The following is a 7,500-nucleotide window of genomic DNA, read 5'->3' as shown; positions in this document are numbered from 1 at the left end:
AGATACTTAAATTTAATTGGAAAACTGAAAATTACGATACTGCACACACTCCATTTATAATAATGCCACCCAGTGTAGGCGTTGAGGATAAACAGGGCACAACGAAAGGAAAAGAAAAAGAAAAAATCCCTTTTTTCATTAGTATGTATAAGATAAAATAAAGTATTTCTTTTCAAAATCTTTTTTAAAAATATTGAATCTGTAAAAGCTATCGACAAAATGAGAATTCCCCCGTCTGTCTATGTCCACTCGAAGGAGAACGCAGAATAAGGAAGAGCTGAAGCAATAGAACGGAGAGGGGGAAACGAGGGGTAATAAAAGAGAGGAGGAAGAGAGGGAGAGAGAGACGAAGATGAATAAAGGATTAACTCACGAAAATGACGAGGGAGAGCAAACAGAGAGAGAGGAGAGGTCGAGTGATGGAGCAAATAGAGAAGGACATTATTACAGAAATGCTTCACTCTTCATGCACTGGGCGTGTGGCAGGGGCTTCCATGGCCTCTCCTTCTCTGGCTCTGGCTCTCTGTCTCCGCGTTCCTCTCTTTTTCTCCTGCTTTCTCTTGGGTTTCTTTTCGTTTCTGTTTTCTTCGGATTGCCTTTCTCTCTCTCTCTCTCTCTCTCTCTCTCTCTCTCTCTCTCTCTCTCTCTCTCTCTCTCTCTCTCTCGTGTTTGTCTATCTGTTTATATTTATCTATCTATATGTCTGTCTGTGTCTTTCTGCCTATTTATTTGTCTGTGTCTTTCTGTCTATCTATCTATCTATCATCTTCTTACCTCTGGTTTTACTTTTCCATCTTACAGTTTAACATAATTTTAGAATTACACTCTTTGAAAAAAAGAGCAGCCATATAAAATAATAATAATAATAATAAATAAATAAATAAACAAGAAACAAACAACAAAAACACTACAACACAATAAACAAACAAAAAAAAAAGCAATCAAGAATCTCTCGCTGTCGGCTTGAAAGAGATTCGAGATGTTTTCCTGTTTCTTGTGTTATTTAAAGCGCGGTGTTACTTGGTCTTCCCACAACATTACCTTAGAGATTTATAACATAGGCGGAAATTATTCTTTTGAAATGTTGTTCCAAGCTCTTAAACAGGAGTGTGAAAGTGTTGCCTATGTGGAGATTTACTTGTAAATTTTTTATATGTTCAGTGTTTGTGTGTGTTTGTGTGTGGGTTTATTGAAGTGCATATTGTGTGAAATAAGATACAAAGAAATTGTTCAAATCGTTTTGTTCAGTATTCTTGACACTGCATATTACAAATCTGCCCTTAGGAATGGCTTATGAATGTGAGATCTTAAGGATAAATCAGCATCATCATTTCATATCTAAGAAAGACATGCAGAGATCTACAACCAAAAATGAAAACAGATGAAATGAATAAATAAATAAGAATAAGAAGACCCGTCTAGAGTCGTAAACAAATAAAGTCTTCTTTTATATTGGCTAAATATACCCTTCATAAACAAACAACATACTTAGAAGTTAAGTAGCTACTGAAAAGGTGAATGCTTGAGATAAGTAGATTAGAGACCCATTTCTGCCCCACAAAGCTTCTTAGATTAAAAACAGAGAATCTTTTGATTGCTCTCATGTACCATTTCCTAATAGCAATGTGAGCAGTTTAAGGAATTATCGTTCGTAATCGCTTGGATGTTATGAATTAATATAGAGCATAGCCTGAATACTTGTTTCATATAGGTGGATGACTGGGCGTTTCTGCTACTTGCTATTGTGTGTGTTTTTTGTTGTTGTTGTTGTTGTTTTCGGTGTATACTGTATCAGAAGCCCCTTTTCCTTTTTCGTTTTCAGGTTTTCTTTCTTTTTTTCTGTTATTTCTTTTCTTCTTTTCTTGTTATTATTATTCTCCGTTTTCTGATTTTTCATTTCTTTTCTTATTTTTATTCTCCTTCGTGTTCTTCTTTTTTCCTTTCATGAATATCTTTCTTTCTTTTTCTTCCTTCTCTTCCTCCTCCTTTTTATTTCCTCTTCTTCCTCCTCCTCCTCCTCCTCCTCCTCCTCCTCCTCCTCCTCCTCCTCCTCCTCCTCCTCCTCCTCCTCCTCTTCCTCCTCTTCGTCTTCTTCCCTCTCCTCCATCGACTCCTCTTCCTCCTCCTCCACCGCCACCACCTATTCCTCCTCCTCCTTTTCTTCTTCCATTCCTCTTCAGCCCCCGCGCTTTTCTCTCCCGCTTACGCCTTATGCCCCATCTAACCTCACCCTTGACACTCCAACGCTAACACTCATCCCTCACTTCAACCTTGGGCCCAAACCCTTTTCCAGTCACACACCCTCGCCGCCGTCGCACTTCAGCCGAACACGCCCTTGTGATCGCTGCGGGAAGGAGAGGGAGAGATAGGAAGGAAGGAGGGGGGAGATGGAGAGGGGAGGGAGGGAAGGAAGGAGGGAGGGAAAAGGAGAGGAGGGAGGGATCGGAGGATTGGGAAGAGGGACAGGCAGAGAGAAAGAGACAGGTAGGTAGACAAAGATATATAGATAGATAGATAGATAGATAGATAGATAGATAGATAGATAGATAGATAGATAGATAGATAGATAGATAGATAGATAGATAAATAGATAGATAGATAGATATATAGATATAGATATATAGATATATTTATACACATACATATGCATATGCACACACACACACACACACACACACACACACACACACACACACACACACACACACACACACACACACACACACACACACACACACCACACACACACACACACACACACACACACACACACACAGGTGTGTAGTGTATATTATATATATATATATATGTATATATATACACATATCATATATATATCATATATATATATCATTATATATATATATTATATATATATATATATTATATATATATATATATATATATATATATATATATATTAATATATATATATATATATATTAATATATATATAATATATATATAATATATATATAGAGAGAGAGAGAGAGAGAGAGAGAGAGAGAGAGAGAGAGAGAGAGAGAGAGATTAACTAAATGACATTAAAGATAAAAGACAACACTGCGTCTTTAGTGTCAACACGCAGTATCTCTTTCCATTAGAAATTATTATTCAAATTATCTCGGCACATATTAATTCCTTCATCCATTTAACTATTCACCTATCATTACATTAATTCTCTTCACCCTAATTGTCCTATGTTACCTCTCTACCTTCATTCATTTCTTTGTTCAACTTATCTCCTTTTAAACTCTTATTCTTAACTCTTTCGCCCACCCTCTTTTGGAATGGCAACCAGACACGCGCTCTCTTTTTGCCGGGCGAGTCAAAGGTGTTGCAACGTACATGCTGCAGAAGTTGCACTGCAGAGGGAAAGAGAAATAAGCAGCTAAATAGTGGAAAGTTAACGGCCACTTGCTCTATTAGCGGAGACGAGGGGGAACAGGGGGGAGGGAAATGAAGGAGAAAAAGAAGGAAGGATGGAAGGAGAGAAAGACCCAAGAAAGAAATAGTGCAAGATTCTGGAAAGGGTGTTTATTAGATGGATTTTATGTCTGTTATGTATCGAGAGTGATTTATCAGTGTTTTTTGTTTTCTCCCCGTCTTTGTGTCTTTGTTTCCTCTCTCTCTCTCTCTCTCTCTCTCTCTCTCTCTCTCTCTCTCTCTCTCTCTCTCTCTCTCTCCTCTCTCCTCTCCTCTCTCTTTCTCTCTCTCTCTCTCTTCTTCTCTCTCTCTCCTCTCTCTCTCTCTCTTCTCTCTCTCTCTCTCTCTCTCTCTCTCTCTCTCGCTCTCTCTCTCTCTCTCTCTCTCGTCTCTCTTCTCTCTCTCTCCTCTCTCTCTCTCTCTCTCTCTCTCTCTCTCTCTCTCTCTCTCTCTCTCTCTCTCTCTCTCTCTCTCTCTCTCTCTCTACCTAGTCCTTTCCACCCGGTGACTCACTCCCGAAGTCAAATCATTATGATGTAACAGCTGGATAACCGACGGAACTTGCGTCTCAGAATAGGATTACATTAAGTAGAATTTGGAGCAAATCTCGTTTAAAGTGGACAACTTCGGTAGGCGAATGAACGTTTGATCTTCTTCCTTGTTGATTTTCTTCTGTATGTCTGGTTCTCCTTTTTATTATTCTCTCCCTTTTCTTCTTGTTCAGAGGAGGGCAACTTTGTTCATTGAATTTTTTTTTTTTTTTGTATTTTCTTCATCCTCTTTCTTTTTTGTATTGTTTTTCGCTCTCTTTTCCTATGTTTCTCTTTCGTGATTTATAACGTAGACAGAAATAGAACAGAGAGAGAGCCTGGAGTCAGAAAGGCACAAGATATCGAATTAAAAATAAAAGAAGAGGGTGTAGAGCAAAAAAAGTAGATGGTATTGGAGAATCTGGACTGTAATACCCTTTGATAGTAGCTATTTCCCTTTCTCTTTCTATATGTTTGTCTGTTTGTCTCTCTCTCTATCTATCTATCTATCTATCTATCTATCTATTTAACTAGAGTCTCCCCCCTTCTCTATATCTCTGTCTCTTCCTCTCTCTCTCTCTCTCTCTCTCTCTCTCTCTTCTATATATATATTATATATATATATATATATATATATATATATATATATATAATTATATATATATTATATCATACTATACACACACACACACACACACACACACACACACACACACACACACACACACACACACACACACACATATATATATATATATATATATATATATATATATATATATATATATATATATATATATATATATATATATATATATATATTTCTCTCTCTTTCACGTTTATTTTCCCATACTTCTTCGGAACAAAACAACAACGAAATCTTCCCAAGAATTATAATCTGACTGGATACTTTATACACCCCACGTGTTATTCACACTCACAAGGAATGAATGAACGTTATCCACAGAGTTTACAAATTTGTTTACACCGTTCGTCAGGCAGGCTGATAGGTTACGTCACATATCTTTCAGTCCCCGGATGATTTTAATCCTTTGGTAATCGCTGGAAGAGGTTCCCGGATGTTCTGTTGTCGAGGGAGCCTAGTTTAGAATAATTGTTTGTGGAATCTAACTCTCTATAGCGGTGAGGCTATAATTGCGATGACGGAGAGAGTAGGAAGGAGTGTTTTTTTATTTTATCCAATCCCCTCCTTTATTATTCCTCTATTTCCCCATTTACATATGTATGTCATATGTGTATTGGTATATGTAAATGTGTAAGTCCAGTCCACATGCAGTTATTTTTTTCTGTACGTACGCACAGACAGATAATTATACTGGCAAAAATATAGACAAACACACAAATAAACAAAAACAAGCACATAAACACACTAATTGACTTAGCAATTAAACGGATAACATAAAATAAGATTAAACCCTTATCTTCTGTCATACTTCAGAGTGCTTGCTGTTCATCCATGCCTGATTGCCTTATCCAACAGCATATCACTTCTGCCCTGAATATAATGAGATGTAAATGAAAACATATTTATGATAATTGCTTGGCCTGTCTGGGTTCATTAGTGTAATATATATGTTTTTTTTTTCTTGTTTCTTTTTTTTTTCTCTCTTTTTGAGGGGGGGGGGTTGTAGTGTAAAGGTAAAGGAGAGATAGGAGAAATATGTTAGGATAATATTGTAAGTACGAATGTAAGTATAAGTGTAAGTATGGTGAAGTGCCGACATTTGGAAGAAATATGAATACGTTGATGATAATAATGTTGCCCGTAATAATAATAATGATGGCAATAAGATATTATTACATTACTGATAAAGCAATGAGGATTGGAATAAAAGAATGATGTTAACGTTAATGAGATTTATGATTATAATAATGATAAGCCTGCTATCACTACTGATTATTATAGTAATGATGAAGGCAATGATCATAATCATGAAGATAGTAATGATAATGATTATGATGATCATGATGACAATGATAATAACAATACTAATAATAATTGTAATGATGATGATAATAGAAATGGGAGACAGAGGCATGGAGAGAGAGAGAGAGAGAGAGAGAGAGAGAGAGAGAGAGAGAGAGAGCAAGACATCTTCGAGTGAACTGGAAAAAGAAAATTGCAAGACGAGATAAGAACGCCGTGGAGAGAGTAGCGGAAATGGCAAAAAGAAACGGTAATGATATCGGAAAGAGGGAGACAGATAAGAATCGCGGATGCAGGAGGTAAGAACGTGGAAAATAGTCGAGAAGACGTATCAGAATGAACTTTATTTTCAATGTATTATATATATATACATATATATATATATATATAATATATATATATATATATATATATATATATATATATATTTTTTTTTTTTTTTTTTTTTTTCTTTTTTCTTCTTTTTCTTTTTCTCGTTCTCTTTCTTTTCTTTGCTATCTCATTCATTCCCCCACTGTTTCGCTCTTTGTTATCTCTCTCTCCTTCACTCACTCTGTCTATTTCTCTCTCTCTCTCTCTCTCTCTCTCTCTCTCTCTCTCTCTCTCTCTCTCTCTCTCTCTCTCTCTCTCTCTCTCCTCTCTTCTCTCTCTCCTCTCTCTCCCTTCTCTCTCCCTCTCTCTCCTCTCTCTCTCTCCTCTTCTATATTCAATTTTTCTGATATTAATAGAATATCAGTTTCTCTCTCTTTTCCTTTTGCGCACTTTCCTCTTGATGCCAAATCAATTTTTTTGTGTATCATCTCTAATCTAATTTTACTTTACTCGTCAATAATAATCATTATTATAGTTTTGTTGTGTTTTGTTGTTATCGTTTTATTTTTTTCATTATCATCATTATTATTGTTGTTATTGTTTTGTTATCATCATCATCATTATTAAGATTATCATTATTATCATCATCATCATCGTCATTATTAGTATTATAGTATTATTACCATTATCATTATCATTATTACTATCATCATCATTATTATTACCAACATTTTTATCATTATCATTGTTAATATTACCATTATCGTCACTATTAATATTACCATTATCATCACTGTTACTATTACCATTATTATAATCATTGCTGCTGTTATTACCATTATTATTACCATCTGTCTATATACCAGAAAAAAGACGAAAACAAAGTAAAGAAAACGAGAAGAGAGGGGAAACTAATTAATCTTTCTTTATCAGCAATTATGAAAAGGAAGACGCATTATCCTCTTGTCGCTCTCCTCTTTACCAAAGGCTTCCCTTCCGATGACTATAGGCTTTTGTGGCTAAATTCAGGCTGTCTATTCTTCTTTTTTCTTTGGGCTGATGAAGGATGGCGGTGGAGAATCACTTCCTTCTCTTCCATTCTTTTCTTTCTCATTGAAGGATGGAAGGATCTCGTCTCTCTCTTTTCTCTCTCTCTCTCTCTCTCTCTCTCTCTCTCTCTCTCTCTCTCTCTCTCTCTCTCTCTCTCTCTCTCTCTCTCTCTCTTACTTTGGGGGGTATTTTTCCTTTCTTTCTTTTTCTTTTTGTAATCACTTTATTTTTATT

The sequence above is a fragment of the Penaeus monodon genome, chromosome 42, assembly GCF_015228065.2.
Source record: "Penaeus monodon isolate SGIC_2016 chromosome 42, NSTDA_Pmon_1, whole genome shotgun sequence".
Lineage (NCBI taxonomy): Eukaryota > Metazoa > Arthropoda > Malacostraca > Decapoda > Penaeidae > Penaeus > Penaeus monodon.
Note: the sequence above shows the minus strand (reverse complement) of the source record.